Source organism: Staurois parvus, unplaced genomic scaffold, assembly GCF_062004578.1.
Source record: "Staurois parvus isolate SC_StPar_1 unplaced genomic scaffold, SC_StPar_1.0 ptg000068l, whole genome shotgun sequence".
Lineage (NCBI taxonomy): Eukaryota > Metazoa > Chordata > Amphibia > Anura > Ranidae > Staurois > Staurois parvus.
This window is the reverse complement of record NW_028317864.1, coordinates 5,947,704-5,973,015: the sequence shown is the minus strand read 5'-3', so window position 1 is coordinate 5,973,015 and position 25,312 is coordinate 5,947,704. Positions and strand designations below refer to the sequence as shown.

The 25,312-nt window shown below is 41.2% G+C and overlaps 1 protein-coding gene across 18 annotated transcripts in view; it reads right to left on the bottom strand.

Moving 5' to 3' along the window:
- FNBP1 (formin binding protein 1) overlaps positions 1–25,312 on the bottom strand; it is a 315,711-nt gene that overhangs the window by 235,422 nt on the left and 54,977 nt on the right. The window lies entirely within an intron of this gene.

Below are 25,312 nucleotides of genomic sequence, written 5' to 3'. Positions count from 1 at the left end.
GGTTCTGCAAAAAAAAAAGTTTTAAGTTCCCTACAATATACATTGATCACCCAGAGGGGAATGTTTTTTTTCTCAACAAAAGTGGAGTTACTCTTTAATGTCTTCAAGATGCTGGCAATAGCTGTGCACTGTAGAAAAACTTCACTTTTGCTAAAAGGTAATCATATAAAATTAAATTATTAACTTTCAGTTTTTTTTTATTGATTTTTCCATTTCAGTCTGCAGTGTTATACAGACAGTCCCAGGGATATAAACGAGATAGGTTTGTTCCTAAAGTGTTCCTAAACCCCGGACCCTGCATTCACTATATTTTGTCTCCCACAGTACACACAACATGGAAATGCAATTATTTTAGTAAATATAAACTGCAAAGTACCTTTCCTCATCAGCAGTTAGAGCAGTCTTGTGACTTAAATCAGTGTTCAGCAGAGCACTGATTAAAGCCCTTGTAGGAGCAGTTTTCATTCTGCTCTAGGAGGATGCAGAACCCTTGACCTCTGTATGCAGTGTCGATTCTCTATCTATCTATCTATTTATATATATACATACACAGTTGTGTTCAAAATAATAGCAGTCCGACATCACTAACCTGATCAATCACTGTTTTTGGTAGAAATTATATTTCTACATGGCAAATAATTTACTAGCAGGTGTAGTAGAGTAATAGAAATCCAACAGACCCAACAGTCATGACATGCATGCTGCTGATTCTGTGTAATTGAATCACTCATTGAAAGGGGCATGTTCAAAATAATAGCAGTGTGGAGTTCTATTAATGAGGTCATTCATTCTTTGAAAAACAGGTGGCAATTATTGCCCTTATTTAAGGAAGGAAGGCAGCAAATGTTGTACATGCTGGTTACAGTGCAATTCTCTCTGAAATTGTGAGGAAAATGGGTCGTTCCAGACATTGTTCAGAAGAACAGCGTACCTTGATTAAAAAGTTGATTGGAGAGGGGAAAACATATAAAGAAGTGCAGAAAATGATAGGCTGCTCAGCTAAAATGATCGCAAATGGTTTAAAATGGCAACCAAAACCTGAAAGACGTGGAAGAAAGCGAAAAACTACCATTCGAATGGATAGAAGAATAGCCAAAATGGCAAGGACTCAGCCAACAATCAGCTCCAGGAAGATGAAAGAAGGTCTAAAGTTCCCTGTGAGGACTGTTACAATTAGAAGACGCCTATGTGAGGCCAAGCTATCTGCAAGAAGCCCCCGCAAAGTCCCACTGTTGAAAAAAAGACATGTGCTGAAGAGGTTACAATTTTCCAAAGAGCACATTGACTGGCCTAAAGAGAAATGGCCAGTGTTTTAATGTTTTACTTTAGTACCACCCTAATTTGGTGAGAGGGTGTCTTTAAGGGCATCTATACAAAGATGTACTTCCCTTTTTGAAGGACATCTAAAAGTAAATGTATGGAGGTGTCATCAATCTGAAAACAATATAAGGTCATAAACTTGGCTTCTGCTTTCATATCCTCATATACCTTTCCATATAAGAAGGATCAACTTAAAATACAACTTAGAACACTTTCACTTGCTAAGACTTAGGCCCTGTTCACATGGGGGGGGGGGGGGGGGGGGCTCCGTTTAGATCAGCAGAGGATCTGTCTGCTTATCAGAACAGAACGGTCGAATGACAGGTCCGTGTTTGTTCATTTTCTGCACAGTGGACATGGACCAAGCCCGCTCTGCTCTATGGGGGGTCGGGTGTAAACGAATACCACTGTCTGTTTTACACCCAGCTGCCCTCTGATCCGCCTAAATGGAGGGGGGTGGATCCCCTTCTGTTTTTTTTTTTTTGGGGGTGGGGGGGGTTTAGCAGATTGGACTGGAGTTAGGTGGGTGTAAACAGACAAGTACGTTTACACCTGCCGGTCCATAGTAGTGAATGGGCAATCCAATCAGGGGGAAAAAGGGGTCATTAACACTACGTGTGGCGACTGCCTTTTTTTTCACAGGAGAAATGGCAGTCACTGCAAGGGCACATAGAAAACAACTGGAGGGCTGCAATATATGAAATTATATGTTTTGGGGGTTTAAATATGCTTCTTTTTTTTTATTTTTGGCATGAGAATGCAGTTGCCATAATAAGTGGTCGCAACATATGGCCAAAATGAAATGAAAAAAAAAAAAAAGATGGAGAAATAACAGTCTTCTTTTTGATAATACAATCTGATATTGAACTGGAGTATTGGGCCCAGTGGTAGAAGTTAGACAGTTTGGGTGAATGGCTGTCAGTTTGTTATCGAGTTAGTAGAGGGAGGTTAGAGGAAACCCTGGCTAACTCCTTAACTCCAGCGCCTCCCAGCCCTTTAAGAGGTTTCTGATGCCGGACGGCGGGGTTTCTGATCATGTGATCGCTGTGATCAGAAAGCGATCTATTGTAAGTAGAGATCCAGAGTTTTCGGTTAGGCACCTATAACTGTGCCAGGAGCGTGCAGGGCGTTCGCTCTCAGCACAGCTCTGTTTACATTCTGGTACCAATACATGTGGCCTCTCGGCATTAAGGCCCACCTGCCGAGAGGCTGCATATATGCGTACCGCCGGTGGGAAGAGGTTAATGGGACATACAGTAAAATATGGTTTAGGTGGGAGGTGGAAAACCACACAAAGGGTCATGAGTTAATAGTTTGCTTTGATACTTTTGAGTATACTGGACACGTACTATAGATTGTTGGGTATCAATAGGCAAATTTGAATTAAAGATTCCCAGACATCAAAAACAAATTGTGGATCTGTGTTTCCTTGTGTAGTAAGACCTCCAGGGGTTAAAGTGTTGGTTCACCTTTACAAAAAACTGTCTATGCAGATAAGGGCGGTCTGTAGATAAAGACAAACTAGGCAGCTCTGACTAAAGTTGAATGAGCTTGCAACAGGTGTAGGCCATTTACATGTACATTCCAAGCCTGACTGGGATACTCCCAGGACCTTGCCAAGTGAGGCCTAGTCAGTACTGCTCACTGCCACCATCACAGCAGTGATCTTTTTCTCTGACTGAGACCCCTCTCATGCTCTTTCTCTCCCCTGATGCAGTAGCTCTGAACTCAGTGTTTGAGGGCTTGCTCCTGTGATGGTGGAGGTGAGCAGTAATGACTAGGCCTCTCTTAGCAACATCCTGGGATTATTCCAGTCAGGCTTCATGAGATACATAAATGGCCTACAGCCATGGTGAAAAGTTTTGAGAATTACTACTCGTACACTCCCTGATTATCTCACGCCTTGACTACTGCAACTCCCTCCTCACCGGCCTACCCCAGTGCAAGCTCTCCACGCTTCAGACCATCCTGAACTAAGCGGCTAGACTCATCCACCTCACCAACCGCTCCACCTCTGCCACCCCCCTCTGCCTCTCCCTCCACTGGCTCCCGATTGCCCAACGCATCAAATTTAAACTTCTAACCCTGACCTACCAAGCCGTTCACAACACTGCCCCTGACTACCTCACCAACCTGATCCCCAAGTACCGCCCTACCCATACCCTTTGCTCCTCACAGGACCTCCTTCTATCCTGCTCCCTGGTCTCCTCCTCCCATGCACGACTGCAAGACTTCTCCAGGTCCTCCCCCACCCTCTGGAACTCACTGCCCCAATCCATCAGACTGTCGCCTTCCCTCCTCACATTCAGGCGCTCCCTCAAAACCCATCTCTTCAGGGAAGCCTACACCACCCTCACCTAACGGCCATTCTCCCTCATTCCTCCCACCACTTCATTCCCCTCAACCACTTCCTACTGTACCATTACCCCCTCCCTCCTAGATTGTAAGCTCGAAAGAGTAGGGCCCTCTTACCCCTCGTACGTTGTTTGTAGTTGTTGTACTGTGCCATGTATTGTCCCCCCTATATTGTACAGCGCTGAGCAATCCCTTTGGCGCTATATAAACTCGATGTAATAATAATAATAACACAAATACTGATTTTCACAAAGTCGGCTGCCTCAGTTTTCTTGAATGTTATGAAGAGTGATCAGAGGAATTGCAACTAATTTCAAAGTCCCTCTTTGCCATAAAATAAACTCAATCCAAAAAAAACACAAACATTTCAACCCTACCACAAGAGGACCAGCTGATATTTCTGGTTAACACAGGTGTCAATGTTGACAAGGACAAGGCTGGAGATCACTCTGTCATGCTGACTGAGTTAGAATAACAGACTGGAAGCTTTAAAAGGAGGGTGGTGCTTGAAATCATTGTTCTTCCACTGTTAACCAAGGTTACCTGCAAGGAAAGTTGTGCAGTCATCATTGCTTTACACAAAAAAGGATTCGCAGACAAGGATATTGCTGCTGCTAAGATTGCACTTAATCAACCATTTATCAGATCATCAACAACTTCAAGGACAGAGGTTAACTTGTTGTAAAGAAGGCTTCAGGGAATTCAAGAAAGTCCAGCAAGCACCAGGACCCTCTCCTAAAGTTGATCCAAATGCAGGAGCGGGGCACCACCAGTGCAGAGCTTGCTCAGGAATGGCAGCAGGCAGGTGTGAGTGCATTTGCATGCACAGTGAGGTGAAGACTTTTGGAGGATGGCCTGGAGTCAAGAAGGGCAGCAAAGAAGCCACTTCTCTCCAGAAAAAACATCAGGGACAGACTGATATGCTGCACAAGGTACAGGGATTGGACTGCTGAGGACTGGGGTAACATCTCTGATGAATCCCTCTTCCAATTGTTTGGAGCATCCTGGAAAAAAAAAACCTGGTCTGGAGAAGAAAAGGTGAGTGCCACCATCAGTCCTGTGTCATGCCAACAGTAAAGTATCCTGAGACCATTTATGTGTGGGGTTGCTTCTCAGCCAAGAAAGTGGGCTCACTCACAATTTTGCCTACGAACACAGCCATGAATAAAGAATGGTACAAAAACTATCTTCCAAGAGCAACTTCTCCCAACCATCCAAGAACAGTTTGGTGACGAACAATGCCTTTTCCAGCATGATGGAGCACCTTGCCATAAGGCAAAAGTGATAACTAAGCGGCTTGGGGAACAAAACAATTTTGGGTCCATGGCCAGGAAACTCCCCAGACCTTAGTCCCATTGAGAACTTGTGGTCAGCCCTCAAGGGGTGGGTGAGAAAACCCCCCCACACATTTTGACAAACTCCAAGCCTTGATTATGCAAGAATGGGCTGCCATCAGTCAGGATGTGGCCCAGAAGTTGATTGACAGCATGCCAGGGTGATTGCAGAGGTCTTGAAAAAGAAGGGTCAACACTGCAAATATTGATTCTGCATAAACCTAATGTAATTACACTGTTCAACAGGTAAAAAGTTTTGGGCATAAAATTAGCTAATCTTACATAATTTTGGGGTGCTGAAAACGAAAATGACCCTAAGAAATGTTGATTGGCTCTAGTTTCCATGATATATTCACCCATCTAATGACGTAAGCCATTCAAAATTATGATGCAACTTCAGCTGCATATTGCGCAATTGATACTGGTGACCAATAGAAAATTGCATGTATACTGAGATGATGCAATATTAGCCTTTAATTGCATCACTTCACTGCATAAAAGCTGCAGTATCTGTAGCTAATTGTAGTTCGACAGCGTCTTTACATTTCGTTTTATGCTTATATAGGCTACTCAGTAATACCTCGAACTTGTGTGAATAAAGCAGATAATTTCTGCTATATCTGCGGTGAAATAACTTTTATCTCACAAAAAAGGAGGATAACAGGAATGATTAAGAAAGCCTACAACTTGTATTTTGGCTGCAAGATAGGAGACCAGGACAAGGCACCACATATATGCTGCAATTCTTGTGGGACGGCACTGGAGCAATGGTTGAATGGAAAAAAGGCATCTATGCCTTTTGCTGTGCCAATGATTTGGAGAGAGCCAACAGATCATGTTAGTAATTGTTACTTTTGTATGGTGCCTCCAATTGTAAAAGGGCTAAATAAGAAGAAAAAGTTATCTGTGCACTATCCAAATATTCCATCGGCAATACGTCCAGTATCATGGAGAGGGGCTACCAATTCCTAAAGCACCAGAATCCTTCGTGGTTGAGTCAAGTGAGGAAGAACCTGAAGCGTGTAGTCATGTGCAGTTGTAAGAGATAGCCCTTTCCTCGAATACAAGAGAAAAGCCAAGAGAAGCAAAACCGACACAAACTGAAGACAAAACTAGTGAGAATCCTAAGTATTAAAATGATTCAGCTTAGCTTATGGCTATAATTTTTCTTGGTAATCCTATGCAATATATTATGCCATTTAGGCTTTGTTATGTAGTCAATATCACTTGCTTTATATTTGTGGAAAGACATCTATCTATATAATTATTGTGCATTATGTAGTCATTACGCCTATAGTAGAAAACTTTCCGTTTACAGAAAAACTAGAGCCAATTGACAAATTTCATTGTTATATTTGAACTCAGAATGTGAAATTCATTAAGAAATGGATCCTTTTGTTTCCAAAACTGGCAAAAAATAAAAATTTGTTGAACAGTGTTATCAATAAAAGCCTTTGACACTTATGAAATGCTAGTAATTATACTTCAGTTTACTATAGTAACATCTGACAAAAAGAACTAAAAACACTGAAGCAGCAGACTTTTTGAAAAGTAATATTTGTGTCATTCTCAAAAATTCTGGCCATGGCTGTACACCTGTAGCAAAGGCATTATTATTCTACTTTGGCCAGAGCTGTATAGTTTGCAGATAAGGGACATCTGTAGATAAAAACATATACAGTTTTTGGTAAAGGTGAAATAATCCTTTAAATATGCTTTAAGCAGACAAATAATGTAACTTATCATGTGTCTAGTGGCAGATCTACAAATCTCTACAATACATTTAATGCAATAAAAAGGGAAGAGAAAAGAAAAAACAATATGGAAGTCAAATCAAAAATATTTGAGGTAAACCGCGTAAAAAAAAAAAAAGACTTGTCAAAATGGTCATGTTAGTTGTTGCTAATCGCTGGTTCCTTTCAGATTTATTTTCTGTTGGAATTTTGCGTATTGACTGCTAAGAAAATGGACGTGTCTGTCTTCCGAAAAAAGAACTTTCAAGTTCTGCAACAGAAGTGAGACTGAATTAAAGTTTATGTATAGCCAAAACATTTACTTAGATTTGGATAGAGTAGGGAAAATGTAAACCCCCACCAGGTTTTTGTTTTTTTTTGGCGTCTGCACACTGTTGGGGAAATTTCCTTTCAATTCCTGTCCAAGAGATCTAACAGGAATTTAAAGAAAATTTGAAGTGAGGGAAATTCCACTCTTAAGCTGGCCATACATGGATCTGCTATGGATCTGATCGAAAACAAACAAACGCATTCCCCCATCCACACAAGCGAGGTGGATGGAGGAATCCTCCCTGCTGTGTTATGTTATTGTGATAATGGGACTCCTTCCACTGATCAGTGCTGGATCTCATTGGCTGTGGGCACTGACTGAATGAAAAGTCTGCAACTGTCCCATTCAAGAGAAGTTGATCATTAGATCTGTGTACCGGCCCCATTTCCAGTACTAAGTGACCTGCTGTGACCAATCACAGCATGTCACATGACAGTTGTATACAATGGATGGCTTCCTTTCATGCCATCCATTGTACACTAGTGTGTCTAGCTGTGAATGGTCACAGAGATCACATGCACAAGCTGGGCTAATCACAGCCCAGCTGCCATGTAATTAACCGTGGCCAAATCACAGCTAATCACAAAAAAAAACCCTGAATTAATCGAAGTCATTCAGGTAAATGCTTGCTTATAGCAAAGTAATTCTTTGCTATAAGCAAATTGTGTATAAAAATTTAAAAAAAAAAAAAATACTGATCACTTCCCCAAAGTAGTACAATGTTACTATGGTAACATTATACTACTTTGGTCATAGTGAAATATGAAAAAAAAAATCTTAAGAAAAAGAGAAAAAAATGTAATGAAAAATTAAAGCTAAGAAAAAAATTTAAAAAAATATAATTTTTTTGTTTGTACTGTTACCGGTCAGTGTCCCTGATCACTGCCATGCCAGTTATATGATGATGCTGTACTGCACTGGTGACAATATGTAAAAAAGAAATTGTAAAAATTATTTTTTTTATTTTTTCATTTTACAAAAAATGATGACAAAAAAATTACAACTTCAAAAAACTCTCCATGCCTCTTATGAAATACGTCGGACTGTCTACTTTGCAAAAAGGGGTCATTTGGGGGATATCTGTACTGTTCTGACATTCTTGGACTTCAAGAAATTAGATTGGCTGTCAGTACTTCAGGACTGATCAATATTCAGATATATCCCATAGTTTGTGAACTCTATAACTTTCCTACAAACTAAATAATACATCCTAATTTGGGTTATTTTCACCAAAGAACAATTATTTATTTGCAAACTTTTATAACAGAAACAAAGAAAAATGTGGGTTTTTTTTTTTGTTAATCTATCAAAAAATAAAAACCCCAGCGGTGATTAAATACCACCAAAAGAAAGCTCTAGTTGTGTGAAGAAAATGCTAAAATTTTAGTTTGGGTACAATGTTGTATGACCGCGCAATTGTCATTCAAAGTGTGAAACCTGAAAAACAGCCTGGGCAGGAAGGGGGTAAAAGTGCCCGGTATGGAAGCGGTTAAATGGAAACAGCCATAGATGGATGGGAATTCGGCAGGTCTCTGCTGAAGTAGCCATATTTTGATCCACTCATTGCCAGATTTAGATAGCTGCCCCAAAAAGAGGTGACCGTTTCTCCTCACCTATTGTTCTGGCAACAACACTAACATTTGCACTTTTCCCAGGTGACAATGATCACCAGTATATACAGAGGGATGAATTTCCCCAGTGGGCATACAGACAGCAATACAAACCTGTCCCTCTGCTCTTTTCAGACAGTCACTATTTGGCCCCAAATTAAGTCCTGGTAGATCACTTCAGACTGGCCCCCTTTGCAGGCTTAGCTATGTAAAACATTAAAAATAAGTGCCTATACTATTTAAAATCCAGTAATACACTGTCTCACCCTGCTCTGCACAGGCTCAGTTGCTCTTTTAGACACCATGGAATTTCCAGAGGCTGGTCTACTGACAGCCTAAAGATTTACTGCTGCTCAGGGGCTCAGCAAAATAGCAGCCTCCAGCAAGAAGAAAGAGGAACAATGCTGGAGGCAATTTACAGCACACAATAATTTTGGTAGCATAATTTTTAATGTGGAATGTATGTTCCTGGCTAAAGAACATTATTTGTTTTTATCAAATTGACATGGGTAAAGTTCATCTTTAATGATATTGTTTCATGAAAAATGCCAAAGATTTTGTATGCAATTACATTATTGAATATGGTTTTCCTTTCCCACCTTTTTCTTAGAGAAGAGAAGAAGCCCTGGGTATGTTCCAATTAATGCAGGCCATTGACGGTTCGTTTATCGGCCACGTTTTCGGCCGAAAAACGAAAAATCGGTCATTCTGTTGCCACCAATGATTACGAAAATCGTCAGTTTTTCGTAAATTTTCCAGCATGACCGATAAAATAATTGAGGAGGAACCAAAAATCGGCCAATAACATTGCCCCACTATATGCAAATATCGGCCTATTATTCTTTTGGACTAAAATTCGGCCGATAAACGAACCGTCTATGGCCTGCATAACTCTTGCTGGAACTTACATAGGGCTATGGACCCTGCCCTACGTACACATGACAGTGCTGAGGTCTGGTGACAGGCTGTTTAGGCAAGAAGAGTCATATGATGGAGCAAGAAAGTCTCTGGATCTTCATAAAAACTTGACAAAAATGTTCTCATATCATAACCCCATCTTAAAGCTGAACCAAAAACATGAATTTAAATATATTCCTCAGTAGTCACAAAGGATATAAATCCTCTTTGTGCACCAAATTTACTTTGCAAACTCAGATGTTATCTTGTAAAGGCAGCAGCGATATCATCACTGTATTGTACATAGCCTGTGCAGAGAGCAGAGCTTTGGGAGGGCCCCAGCAGGCTCCACCCACTACAGGCTGCAGAAAACTATTGGAGGGGGTGGAGACAAGACCAGTAGCCCTGCACAAGGAGAGAGAGCAGCAGTGACCAGTCTTTATAGTAGGAAACTTTCACACTGGATTACTGCACAGATATGGAAGAATTACCCAAAGCACACCAATATTCAAGTAAGAGCACACATGATGAATGTATTTAGACAATATTTACTTCTCCCGGAGTTCAACATTGACCAAACGAAAATGTTTTGGATGCAGTTGGGTCTTAAAGCTATAGTAAAGAAAAAAAATTGGGCCCCTACGCAGTTTGTCATAATACGCTAGTGTGTACAGCATACAGTGGAGAAAATAATTATTGATCAAACCAATTATTATACACTTCTTCAAATTTTTTAATTTACCAAAGACGTAGTAGAATACATTTGGTCTAAGTTTATGACGAAATTCGATTTTATTGGATATGTATTGTAACAGAAAGAGGAAAATATTGATTTTGTTTTCAAAATGTTTGGTCTTTTTTCATTTATATCGCAAAAAAAAATTAAAAAAACCCAGTGGTGATCAAGTACCACCAAAAGAAAACTTTGTTTTCAAAATATTTGGTATTTTTTTAATTTATATTGCAAAAAATAAAAAACCCAGTGGTGATCAAGAACCACCAAAATAAAACTTTAGTTGTTTTCAAAATATTTGGCATTTTTTTTCATTTGTATCGCAAAAAAATACAAAAAACCTAGTGGTGATCAAGTACCACCAAAAGAAAACTTTTTTTGTTTTCAAAATATTTGGACTAGTTTTCATTTATATCACAAAAAAAAAACACCCAGTGGTGATCAAGTACCCCCAAAAGAAAACTGTTTTCAAAATATTTGGTATTTTTTTAATTTATATTGCAAAAAATAAAAAACCCAGTGGTGATCAAGAACCACCAAAATAAAACTTTAGTTGTTTTCAAAATATTTGGCATTTTTTTCATTTATATCGCAAAAAAAAACAAAAAAAACAGTGGTGATCAAGTACCACCAAAAGAAAACTTTGTTTTCAAAATATTTGGTATTTTTTTAATTTAGATCGCAAAAAAATACAAAAAAACAAGTGGTGATCAAGTACCACCAAAATAAAACTTTAGTTGTTTTCAAAATATTTGGTATTTTTGTTCATTTGTATCGCAAAAAAATACAAAAAACCTAGTGGTGATCAAGTACCACCAAAAGAAAACTTTTTTTGTTTTCAAAATATTTGGAATAGTTTTCATTTATGTCACAAAAAAAAAAACACCCAGTGGTGATCAAGTACCCCCAAAAGAAAACTGTTTTCAAAATATTTGGTATTTTTTTCATTCATATCGCAAAAAATAAAAAACCCAGTGGTGATCAAGAACCACCAAAATAAAACTTTAGTTGTTTTCAAAATATTTGGCATTTTTTTCATTTATATAGCAAAAAAATAAAAAAAAACAGTGGTGATCAAGTACCACCAAAAGAAAACTTTGTTTTCAAAATATTTGGTATTTTTTTCATTTATATCGCAAAAAAATACAAAAAACAAGTGGTGATCAAGTACCACCAAAAGAAAACTTTGTTTTCAAAATATTTGGTATTTTTTTCATTTATATCGCAAAAAAATAAAAAACAACAGTGGTGATGAAGTACCACCAAAAGAAAACTTTGTTTTCAAAATATTTGGTATTTTTTTCATTTATATGACAAAAAAATAAAAAGCCCAGTGGTGATCAAGTACCACCAAAATAAAACTTTATTTGTGTGAAAAATTATATCAATTTCATTTGGGTCCAGTGTTGCATGACCGCACAATTACAAGTTAAAGTACCACAGTGCTGAATAGCAAAAAAATTGCATGGTTATAAAGGGGAAAAACCTGGAGTTCAGGTGGTTGCGGGCTTACCAAGTCATAAAATGGACTTTAGTAGCGCTTTAAATTCTAAACCGGTTTGTCTATTTGTTCACCAGTTCTGTAGTGCGTTGCTCCCTAATATAGAGAGCATTAGATGATAATAGTTCTGCAGCCGACAATACAATTGCTCCAAATTATACTTCCATCTCTATCCTAAATAACCCTCCGCAGCTTGATCCATCTCCCCCAATAATACCCGCAATCACTGAATAAATATTATTTACTGCTTCAAGTTTACAGATTAGAGGCTCGAATTAATGAATGTTTTACTGGAAGCCAGGCGGTGACATTGAAATATTTCCCACCACCCACCTCTCTTCTCATCTCATTAGCTCCCAATGACTCACAGACCATGCACTTAGTATATTTTAATAGAATGCCTTGAAAAGACTCTGCTGGTCATTGAGTCCTGGCCAAAAATCAGCTTACTTTAGTGTTCCATCATTGTCAGCTCTGACCTCCGCTGTGTCTTCATGGACAGGAAAGGTTCTGTGACCCAAATTCCTTTTCTCTGACTGCATCCCCTTAAATAAACGTGCCGTTACTATCACTTAAAGGGATAACTAACAATTACCAACTTGTTAGCACATTCATGTATATTTTATGGCAGCCTTTCTTAAACATGGAGGAACCACTGAAATAACTTTCCTGGCTCAGGGAACCCCAGATAATAAATACCATAACTACAGCGCTCAATACACTTGTGTGAACAGCAAACTGAGATATAACAATAAATAAAAGTAATGTGGCATACTTTGCAAATTTTACACTTACTCTATTTGACAATTATTTTAATTCGTAGTAATGAAACATGAAGGCCAGAAAAGGCCTCTTCTGACATTTCTTACATACATGTAAAAATCTGCATATTTTTGCTAGAAAATTACTTGAACCCCCAAATAAAATAAATAAATATATATATATATATATATATATTATAGTATATATATTAGCACAGTGGCTAAGTGGTTAGCACTTCTGCCTGGCAGTACTAGGGTCGTTGGTTCGAATCCCAGCCACGGCACCACCTGCCTGGAGTTTGGGTTTTCTGTGCCTGCGGGGGTTTCCACCGGGTACTTCTGTTTCCTCCCACACTCCAAAGACACGCTGGTAGGTTAATTGGCTCCTGTCTAAATTGTCCCTAGTATGTGTATGTATGAATGTGAGTTAGGGACCTTAGATTGTACACCCCTTGGGGGTTAGGGACTGATGTGAATGTACAATATATATGTAAAGCGCTGCGTAAATTGATGGCACTATATAAGTACCTGAAATAAATAAATATAAGCAGAGGCCCTGGAGAATAAAATGGTGGTTGTTGCAATTTTATGTCACACGATATTTGCGCGGTGGTTGTTGCAATTTTATATTGCACACGATAGTGGTTGTTGCAATTTTATATATCACACAATATTTGCGCAGTGGTTGTTGCAATTTTATATGTCACACAATATTTGCACGGTGGTTGTTGCAATTTTATATATCACACAATATTTGCGCAGTGGTTGTTGCAATTTTATATGTCACACAATATTTGCACGGTGGTTGTTGCAATTTTATATATCACACAATATTTGCGGTGGTTGTTGCAATTTTATATGTCACACAATATTTGCGCAGTGGTTGTTGCAATTTTAGATATCACACAATATTTGCACAGTGGTTGTTGCAATTTTATATGTCACACAATATTTGTGCAGTGGTTGTTGCAATTTTAGATATCACACAATATTTGCACGGTGGTTGTTGCAATTTTATATGTCACACGATATTTGCACGGTGGTTGTTGCAATTTTATATGTCACACATTATTTGCACGGTGGTTGTTGCAATTTTATATGTCACACGATATTTGGACGGTGGTTGTTGCAATTTTATATGTCACACATTATTTGCACGGTGGTTGTTGCAATTTTTTATGTCACACATTATTTGCACGGTGGTTGTTGCAATTTTATATGTCACACATTATTTGCACGGTGGTTGTTGCAATTTTATATGTCACACGATATTTGCGCGGTGGTTGTTGCAATTTTATATGTCACACATTATTTGCACGGTGGTTGTTGCAATTTTATATGTCACACGATATTTGCGCGGTGGTTGTTGCAATTTTATATGTCACACATTATTTGCACGGTGGTTGTTGCAATTTTATATGTCACACGATATTTGCACGGTGGTTGTTGCAATTTTATATGTCACACGATATTTGCACACTGGTTTATCAAATACAAATATTCAGGAAAAAACAACTTAAATTTTTAGAGAACACAAAATAATTAGTGGTGCACCGAAATAAAAATTCTGGTGCCCAAAACGAAAAGTTCAGGATGCGCTTGGCCGGAAAACAAAATGGACAGTTTTTAAAAGTTAATATATTTTTCAAACGCTATTTTTTGGGAAAAAAATACACTTTAATGATTAAAAAAAAACGCTATACCCCAATTTTTTTGTAAAACATGAAAGATGATACGCCGAGTAAATAGATACCAAACATGTCATGCTTTAAAATTGCGCGTGCTTGTGGAATGGCGTCAAACTACGGTACTTAAAGGTCTCCATAGGTGACGCTTTAAAATTTTCTACAGGTTACCAGTGTAAAGTTACAGAGGAGGCCTAGTGCTTATTGCTCTTGCGCTGATATTTGTGGTGATACCGCACATGTGTGGTTTTAACACCGTTTACCTATGTGGGCGTGGCCTAAGTATGTGTTCACCACTACATGCGAGCAGGGGGGGCCGGGGGCACTTTAAAAAATTTTTTGTTTAACTTTTTTTTTTGTACACTGTACCTTTTTAAAAAAAAAGATTTTAATCACTTTTATGCCTATCACAAGGAATGCAAACATCCCTTGTGATTGAAATAAGTTGTGACAGGTCCTCTTTATGGAGAGATATGGGCACAGAGATGAGTGGAGGCCATCTTTCCTTTCGATCATTTGGTGGTTTCTCAGGTAAGGCTGAGAACCACCGAGTTGCGGCAAGTGGCAGCAGCGGCGGCAAGGGGTGGGGTATCGGTGCTTATTTTCATATCGGCCAAAGGGGTGTTTTTGGTCGAAAAGTTTCGGCCACCGAAATTTTGGTGCATCCCTAAAAATAATACCCAATTTTTTTGTAAAATATAAAAGATTATGTTACAAGCTTTAAAAGCCTTTGCAGGTTACCAATTTAGAATTACACAGGAGGTCTGGTCCTAGAATTATTGCTCTCACTTTGGCGTTTGCAGTGATACCTCACATGCATGGTGCAATAATTTTCATTTCGTTTACATAGTGTGTGCAGGACCTATGTGCACGTTCACATTTGCACATGAGCATGGGGACGCTTTAACAATTTTTTTCTTTTCATTTTTTTTTTACACTGTACCTTTAATTTTTTTAACAACTTTATTGCTGTCGAAAAACATCCCTTGTGATAGCATGGGCCATCAAAGGTCTTCTTTATGGCGAGATATGGGGTCTGTGAGACCCTAGATTTCTCCTCTGGCCTCCAAAGTAGCCAATCAAACCGAGATAGATAAACAAACCAAAACCGGAAGTGAAAAAAGTCGTTGTTGCTTCTGGCTTATGATGTCACACAGTGGGAGGAACAACATCTGTTCCTCTTACTGTGTGCAGGGCAGCCAATGCCACTGATCAGATCGGTCCCGGGCTCCCCACTGTAATGGGAGAGCCCAGGGAAAGGCGGTGACGGCCTTACTCCACCTGTAAAAGTGATCAAGCGGCTGTATAGCTGATCAGATCACTGTTACGTAAAACAGAATGTCCAGGTGAAAAGACTGATACCAGGATCATGGTTGTAGCTGCAACCATGGATTTGGTATAACCACCTCAATACAGGGTTGTATATCTACCTATGATGGTGTTGAGGTGGTTAATATTGGTTTAGAAGAAGCCCATTGGGCTAGTAGAATTTAACTCTGAAGTGTAATTTATGCAAAGAACATGCCCCCCTATTCCTCTGATCAACATGAAATTAACATTTTTCAATCACATAATTTTGTTTTCAAAAAGTACCTGTTTTAAGACCCAGTGATGTCGTCACTGGGTCTGTCTACTTCTCTTTGGTGGGAGGGGCTAGCAGGCTCCTGCAAAGTTCATCACACATTGGACCTGATCTTATTTCAAAAGCATATGAAATAACACATTCCTCCAGCATCCCTTTAGATGTGCATGCTCCACCCTGCTGGCCACTGGTTGCTGCAGATCTTGTGTTTAGTTGCTTGAGCATGCACATCTAAAGGGATGCTGAAGATCTATTCTTTCATATAATACTCATAAAATTGCTTTCTCTGCCACCAATCATTTTGTTGTGAGAAGGAGGCAAACAACAGGACAGACCAAGAGAAGATATGATGGATGAATGATAGAAGTGATTCACAAACAGGAAGTGAGGCAGGCTTAGGGTACCCACTGGAGCTTTAAAGAGTTACGATACAAAGATGCAAGTTTTTAGGGAATTGAGAGTATTCAGAGAGGAGAACTTGATACAAGTGTGGGAAGTTGTCATATATACACCAAAAGATTGAACCTCCATAGTATGTAGCCACTAACAATAAACATTTTTATTCTCTCCCTTTTGGTCTGAAATTTGAACAAAGCATATCACTCTATATCAGGGTGTCAAACTCCATTTCATTGTGGTCTGTATCTGCATTATGGTTACCCTCAAAGGACCAGTTGTATCTGTAAGACCTGATGTCCAGAGCACCCCACCCCCCATTACATCAGATGTCAAGACTCCCACACCCTCCCTAACATCACTGTGTACCCCTTTTGGGGGCAGAGCTGGAAAGCAGAAAGTGCAGAGTCTGGAGGAGGACCAGAGGAGGAGTGGAGTCAGTTACCAGAGTCTGCTGAATTCTGAGACCAGGGGAGGCAGAGATGAGGGGGTGCTACAGCTGCACTGAGAGGTGCAGGATTTGGCAGAAATTCTATTCTCTCTGCTGCTGACTGCTGAGACAAGATGGGGGTGGAGACAAGGGGGTACATCAAGAGAAGAATAGTGACAGGGGAGGGACCTCCAGCCTATCATTGACAGCCGGAGGTTTGTTCCTGTGTGCTGCGTGGAGGGGGTGTGTCCCTTCCCTCCAATCAGCTCTCAGAGCTCTCCTCACTGAGCTCTGCAGAGTGTAACTTCAGCACCCCACCCCCTGCTTTCCGAAAACATAGACAAGTTGTATAAATTCTGTACTTTGAATGGATGTAGAAGAGAGACTGCTATAGATAAACAGGTGCAGCTTATATAGGAGGATTTGTTTCACCTGTGTTACTTCACTTGGTATATGTAAGGGTTTAAAACCACTTTAAATACTTAAATGAAAGCTATTTTATACAGTTTGTCTCTTGGGCTGCTCATTCCTCCCAGTATGCAAGTAAACGCTCGGATTTGTTATTAACAGCCAACAGTCGAAGCCTGCCTTGGATTTGCATAGGCAGCTATATGCAAACAACCTGTACCTCCTAGGCATAGAGATAATGCTGGTTTTTCAATATGTATGGCTCTCTGCGCCTGTATAATTGAGCCACTTTGGCTCCATTCACGTCTGAGTTTTCTCGCACGTTTTTATGTGCATTTTGTGAATGTTTGTGTGCAATGTATTCAGGCGTTTTAGGGCTTTTTGAGTTCTGGCATTTTTGTATTAGCCAATAGAGAGAAATTTCATCTGTGACATCAATCGTTGCCATGTTTTGCCATGCCAAAAACATGCTCTTGGTCACACAAAAAAAACGTAAAAAAGCGCATGAAAACATGCGATTTACATGTTTGTGTATTTCTCTGAGAATGAAAACACGCCACTAATCTGCCTGAATGGAGCTCCAAAACGTTTTTGAGCTTCAGGCGTTCTACTTCAAGTGACTTGGAGTGGAGATGTGAACCATCTCCATAGAGTAATATTGATTTTTTATTTTTTTTTTCCCCTGAGCATTTTGGACCTTCAAGCTTCGTGCTACAAAACGCTCAAGTGTGAATGGGGACTTAAAGCATACAGATAAAATACATATAGTGGAAATGTGTTACCTGCTAAAGAATTTTATTTGTTATACATCCGGTCCTAAGGATTACACAGCATAGTCCTTCCTGGCAGAGGACGAAATCTGATTTTCCTCTGCTGCTAATCAGTAATACAGGTCTTGTCCCTCCTCCAAATTGTGACTGGACAGTAACAGAAAAAGAATAAGCAGGAGATTGAAGAGTTCATCCGTTTGTCACTCAATTCTCCTAACCTATCAGCATGTTCTCTGCCCTGCAGCATGACTGACTGGCCTGACTGCTTCTCCAACTCCTTTGTTAGCTCTGCTGTACAGGGCCTGCAAGATGTTGATACCAACTCAAATTCAGTACATACACTGTTTCCAGGTTAAAAAAAAAAAAGATATATTAATGGAGGCCAGCATAAATATGTAGCTTTCTAGATCTACCTGGAGTACAGCTGTAAAGACTTTCAAAAACAGATCCAAGCTATGAAACAAATCACCAGTGTTACTAGGACCAAGTAGATGTAGGGTAATTTTGGGTGTATACATGTCCAACACCATACCTGGGACCTCCAAACTACAGCAATCAGCCATAATATGACCACCCACCAAAACCTGTTGAGGAATGGACACCACAAGACCTTTGAAGGTATGCTGTGGTATCTGACACCAAGCCATCAGTAGGAAATCCTTTTAAGTCCTGTAAGTTGCAAGGAGGGGCCAGCATGGATCGGACTTGCTTTTCCAGCACATCCCACAGATGCTTGATTCGTTTGAGATCTGGGGATTTTGGAGGCCAAGTGAAAACCTCAAACTTGTTGTTGTGTTCCTCAAACCATTCTTAAATTCATCAGGCCAGGCCATCTCTCCATGGTCCTGACGCTCACATGCCCATTGTAGACACTTTTGGTTGTGGACATGGGTCATCACGGGCACCCTGACTGGTCTATGACTAAACCGCCTTATGCACAACAAACTGTGATGCATTGTGCGTTGACGAATTTCTACTGGAACCAGCATTAACCTTTTCAGCTACTACAGTAGCTCTTCTATTGGATCGGAAATACACAGGCCAGCCTCTACTCCCCATGTGCATCTGTGAACCTTGGCCGCCCAAAGAAGGAAAACCAGTGAACAAGTGATCCAAGGGTCATGACCCTTGGATCACTTGTTCACTGGTTTTCCTTCTTTGGGCCACTTTTGGTAGGTGCTGACCACTGCAGACTGGAAACATCCAACAAGAACTGGAGTTTTGGAGATGCTCTGACCCAGTTGTCTAATCATTACAGTTTGGACCTTGTCAAAGTCATTCAAGTCCTTGCCCATTTTTCCTGCTTTCAACACAACTTCAGGGACAACATGTTCACTTGCTGCCTAACAAATCCCACAAACTTTCAGATGCCATTGTAATAATATAATCAATGTTATTCACTTATCTGTTAGTGGACATAATGTTATGGCTGATCAGTGTATAATGACACTGCTCACTGTGGTCAGAAGCCAAACTCAATCCATCTGTCAAGCATTCCTGACTGTCCCCCCATCATTTAATTAGTGCTTAGTGGGGTAAACCTGCTGGCCGGGAATTGTTTAAAACTTATCTGCATAAAATGTCCCTCCCACAATAATGAGGCCAATGAGGTTTTTAAAAATGGTAAACCACAATTAGGAAATAACCTCAGGAAAATGATGAACAGCTGCTGGGATTTCACATCTGCTGCTCTGAGAAAAACAGAATTTGCTCATTTCTCTCCAAAGGGAGTAGACAGGATTCGATGAACAGGCTGCCTGGTGCTGGAGCCAGTTGGAGATCGCTAGCAATATGATGGCCAAGCTAAGAAAAGTCCCTTCTGTAAACAGAACTCCGCCACATATGCAATCCCGATGATGAACTAAAAGGAACAATAAATCTGCTGTAACACAAACAACACTACTTGGTAGGCATGCTATTAAATACAGTAATCCAGTGGAAGCCCCTCCAAGATGAGATCCACCAAAATAAAAAAGGCCCCAACTTCGGAAATCAGGGAGAATTAAAAATGCCCCGGTGATGAAATAGGGAGGGAAAAAAAATCCTTTGACTTGTGGGAAGGGCCCGCCTGATTGCAAACTGATTTTACTTAGTCCAATCTATAGCCAATGTTCATGGCCAAAGATTGTTCGATAAGATGGTAGAGTACAGTACACAGATGCTGGTGGAAGTTCACTTTAAGGATCATTCTACTATCTTCGCAAACTGTAAGGCACAATTCCAATACATAATATTCTGTTCCCTGTAGGCAGGATAGTACTTCTTTATAAGAGCAGTGATGTAACATAGGTGAAGTCCTCTCTGTGCTATCACTGCTCTAATATGGAATGGACCGAGTTCTATGGATAGGACCTTTGATGTATGGATAGCATCTAGTAGTATGGCTAGGACATGGTGGTATGACTAGGATCTAATATTATAAATAGGACCTGGTAGTACGGATAGGACATGGTAGTATGGTTAGCACCTAGTTGTATGGATATAACCTGATGGTCGGAATGAGACCTAGTACTATAAAGAGGACCTGGTAGTACGGATAGGACATGGTAGTATGGATAGGACCTGGTAGTATAGACAGGACCTAGTTAGTATGGATAGGACCTGGCAGTATAGACAAGACCTTGTAGTATGGACGGAAACTGGTAGTATGGACAGGACCTAGTTAGTATGGGTAGAACCTGGCAGTATGGATGGGACCTGGTAGTTTGGACAGGACCTAGTTAGTATGGGTGAAACCTAGTAGTATGGATAAAATCTGATAGTATGGACAGGACCTATTTAGTATGGGTAGAACCTAGTAGTATCGATGGGACCTGGTAGTATATATAGGACCTAACAATTCAGTACACTATTTCCATATTAGGGGGTCATCTGCTTCTTGGACATTCCCCTACACATTCAGCAGAGTATGTAACAGGATGCTCAAGAGGCAAGTGATGTAGTAATAAGGAAGAATTTGATACCTCTATATACATCATACATACTTACATATCATACATACATATCCTGGCCCCCTTTCCTTAAAGGCCACTCCTACACCCTCTCTCCGTACACAAACAAAATAGTAAGAGAACAAAAATATTGAGAGCTCATTGGTTCAGGTTAGGCTACTCACAACAGACAGGACTACTCTCCAGTGAGTACCCAGCAAGTTACCAGAAAAAAACATGCACTAATGAAACCAGCCAGATGAAAGGATTAAAGAGTTCAAACTAACTTCTTAGTTTATATTAAAAACAGACATGTTTTGGGGGGTCAGAAAAACCTCTCCCCTCAACAGGGCTTCAGTCAAGATAAGAACCTTGAACTTGACTCAAAATAGAGCTTTACTGTGTAAATTTGTGCAGGAATGCTAATTGTTGGATCAGGAGAGTTACTGGCCAGCAATATCTGAATGAGCAATCAAGATCTTTCTAGGCAGGTCACTTCCCTGTCCCCTCTTGCAGGAGACTACCCGACCCCTCTACTCACAGGACACTTCCCCATGCCCTCTCCTAACAGGAGACTTACCTGCCACCTCTTTTCTTTTGCAGAGCACTTTCCCATCTGCTCTCGGGACAATTCCCGTCTCCTCTCCTCACGGGACACTTTCCCCGTCTCCTCTCCTCACGGGACCCTTTCCCCAACTCATCTCCACACGGGACACTTTCCCCGACTCACCTCCACACGGGACACTTTCCCCGACTCACCTCCACACGGGACACTTTCCCCGACTCACCTCCACACGGGACACTTTCCCCGACTCACCTCCACACGGGACACTTTCCCCGACTCACCTCCACACGGGACACTTTCCCCGACTCACCTCCACACGGGTCACTTTCCCCGACTCACCTCCACACGGGACCCTTTTCCTGTCTCCTCTCCACACGGGACACTTTTCCCATCTCCTCTCCACACGGGACACTTTTCCCGTCTCCTCTCCACACGGGACACTTTCCCTGTCTCCTCTCCACACGGGACACTTTCCCCGTCTCCACTCCTCACGGGACACTTTCCCCGTCTCCTCTCGGGACACTTTCCCCGTCTCCTCTCCTCACGGGACACTTTCCCTGTCTCCTCTCCTCACGGGACACTTTCCCCGTCTCCTCTCCTCACGGGACACTTTCCCCGTCTCCTCTCCTCACCTCACGGGATACTTTCCCCGACTCATCTCCACAAGGGACACTTTCCCCGACTCAGCTCCACAAGGGACACATTCCCCGACTCATCTCCACAAGGGACACTTTCCCCGACTCATCTCCACAAGGGACACTTTCCCCGACTCATCTCCACAAGGGACACTTTCCCCGACTCCTCTCCACACAGGACACTTTTCCCGTCTCCTCTCCACACGGGACACTTTTCCCGTTTCCTCTCCACACGGGACACTTTCCCAGTCTCCTCTCCTCATGGGACACTTTCCCTGTCTCCTCTCCACAAGGGACACTTTCCCCGACTCATCTCCACAAGGGACATTTTCCCCGTCTCCACTCCTCACGGGACATTTTCCCTGTCTCCTCACCTCACGGACACTTTCCCCGTCTCCTCTCCTCATGGGACACCTGTTTGTTCCCTTTCCTTTCAGGAAATTAGCCCTTCCCCTACCCTTTGCCTGCAGGTAATTTTCTTGCCCCCTGCTACTCAGTGGGCATTTTCTTGGCCCCATCCCCCTAGAGGATGCATTACTACCATCCTCTGCTCAAAGAAGATTTTTCCATCCTTTGTCCTCACATAACATCTCTGTCCTCTCTCCCAAGACAGATTAACTTCCCCCCTCCATTTCTCTAAGACAATTTCCCCACTCTTAAAGATACCCCCAACATTAGCCTCCTAAGGACTCCAGACAAATCAAAAACCCGGTGGGCCAGCTGGTCCATCTCTGAACCTATAATCTCAGCGTTGGGTGTGTTTAGATTCTGTTTTACAATATAAACTGAAATGTAAATAAACAAAATACATAACATTCCAACAAAGCTATGATCTGAAATCTATTCCAAGTTGGAGGTTTCCTCGGCTTTTATTGTAGAGACTTATGGGCTTTCTGCCTGCTTGAGACATATCTGCTTCTGCATAACATTCTAGGAATGCATGGATTTATTTTTTTTATAAAATACTATTTCCTCATTCCTCAATGTAGAGCAAAGAAAGTAGGATCCCATCCATTAATCAGACCTTGTGGGCTTCACTAATGGAACTGAGACCAGAAAGTGAGCTCCATTGAGGTAATATATGGACATTACTGTACAGCCATAACAATGGACCATTCATATGGACCAGGGAAAACGGTAGAGAATTGAGAACTTTATTCCGAAGTAGAATAATACTACAGATACCAGGATTTCCTATTACCTGAGTGCTCATTGACCGGAGAAGTCTGCTAAACTGATTTTGTTGCCTTGCTGTCAAGTGTACACATAGAGGACATTAATTCCCATTTCCTGTTGTCATCGTCTAACTTCATGTCATCATTTCACATCTTGACACAAAATATAAGTGGAAATATACCCAACTATGACACAGGCAACAACAAAATCTCAATGGAAGTTCCAATCCTTCACCACCAAAATTCAAGCTTTAAAGGTCATCTTTAAAGTAGAACAAAGCTTTTTTTCCATTTTGGGCAGAGTAAGGGAGAGTTATAACTCCTGTCTGTTTTTCTTTTCCATTTGTGTCCCATTGGGAAGATTTCCCTTCACTTCCTGTCTCATAGCCACAACAAAAAGTGAGAGAAAATCCCACCAAAAGGGAGGGAATCCCTGGCTGTCACCAGGATCAACAGAACTATTGTTCCCATTGGAAGATTTCCCCTCTGTTCCTCTTCTGGTGACAAATCAAAATTTGGGATTTTCTTTCTGTTTTGGTGATAACGGTAAACATGACAAATCTCCCAAACAAGGACATCGAAATCAATGAAAACCTGACAAGTGTTCTAATCCATCTCCACTCTATATAAAACTAAAAAAAGTTTTGCCTTTAGTTACACTTTATACCTTGGCCTGCTTTACTGATTAAACCCAACTACCAATTAGACCCTTTAGCAAAGCAGATGACAGCTCTTATGTTGTAGGAGAGTTGGTTGTCACTAAGAACCCATCCACTCTATTCGTTGTGTTAGCATACACATTTCCATGTGTCAATATGAACTGCATCAAACCACCCTTCATTCGCATATGCCCCCCCCCCCTTTTTTTTTAAATGCAGCATGCCACAATGGCTACACATCTGGGTGTTATGGCCCCCATTCCATGTGTTAATGAGCGTTTTACTGCAACACATATGGGTGAATGGGATCTTAGTCCTCCTCTACACAGGCTTTGGATGTTCTGAAGAGCAATGTGTACAGGCGCATTTGCAAAGCATCTGACAGCTCCTAAAGCACCCTTAAGCTCCAGTCTGGGATTAGTTGAACACAAATCTTAATGGAAACGTAAGGGGAAGCTTTAACAAGCTATTAGCAGGCTTTCATAGAGATGAATCAATTCACACTGCTGGCAAGAACTCTATTTGGATGTTTACACAGATCAAGCCTAATCTGAAAATTAAAGTCGCACTGAACGCTCCAACTTTTTACAATTAATGAACTCTTACAAGTCAGGGGAATATTCCTAGTATATTGTTTACTAAAAGTGTGCGTCCAACACTTTCTATATTTCATTTCTTAACTGCTCCTAGCTCTAGTTCACTTCATGCTGCTTCCCCAAACTTCCAGGTAGTGCAGCACATGTACCAGGGACATTTGTTTATTTATTTCAGGTACTTATACAGCACAGTCAATTTGTACATATATTGTACATCCACACCAGTCCCTAACCCTCAAGGGGTATACAATCTAAGGGACATATTGAAGGTAGGAGAGTGTGTGCATTGGGGGCACAATAAGGGTAGGGGAGTGCAGGAACTGGAAAAACAGGGAGGGTAGGGGAATTGGGGCACTGGGGACACAGAGAGGGAAGGGGAGTGTACATACTGGGGACACAAGGGGAGGTAGGAGAGTGCAGACACTGGGGACACAGGGAGGTTAGGGGAGTGCGCACACTGGGGATACAGTAAGAGTAGGGGAGTGCACGTACTTGGGACACAATAAGGTAGGGGTGTGCAAGCACTGAGAAAACAAGGAGGTTTAAAGGGGTGTGCACACTGGGAGGATAGGGAAATGCAGGCATTGGAGACAAAGTAAGGAAGCGGGAGTGTGCAAACTGGGGAAACAGAGAGGGTAGGGGGAGTGAGCACACTGGGGACACAGGAAGGGTAGGGAGTGCTGACACTAGAGAGACCGTAAGGGGAGCGGAGAGCGCAAACTGGGGACACAGTGAGGGTAGGGGAGTGCAGGCACTGGGGATACAGTAAGGGTAAGGGAGTGCAGTCACTGGGGACACAGTGAGGGCAGCGGAGTGTGCAAACTGGGGACACAGTGAGGGTACGGGAGTGCAGGCACTGGGGACACAGTAAGGGCAGCGGAGTGTGCAAACTGGGGACACAGGGTA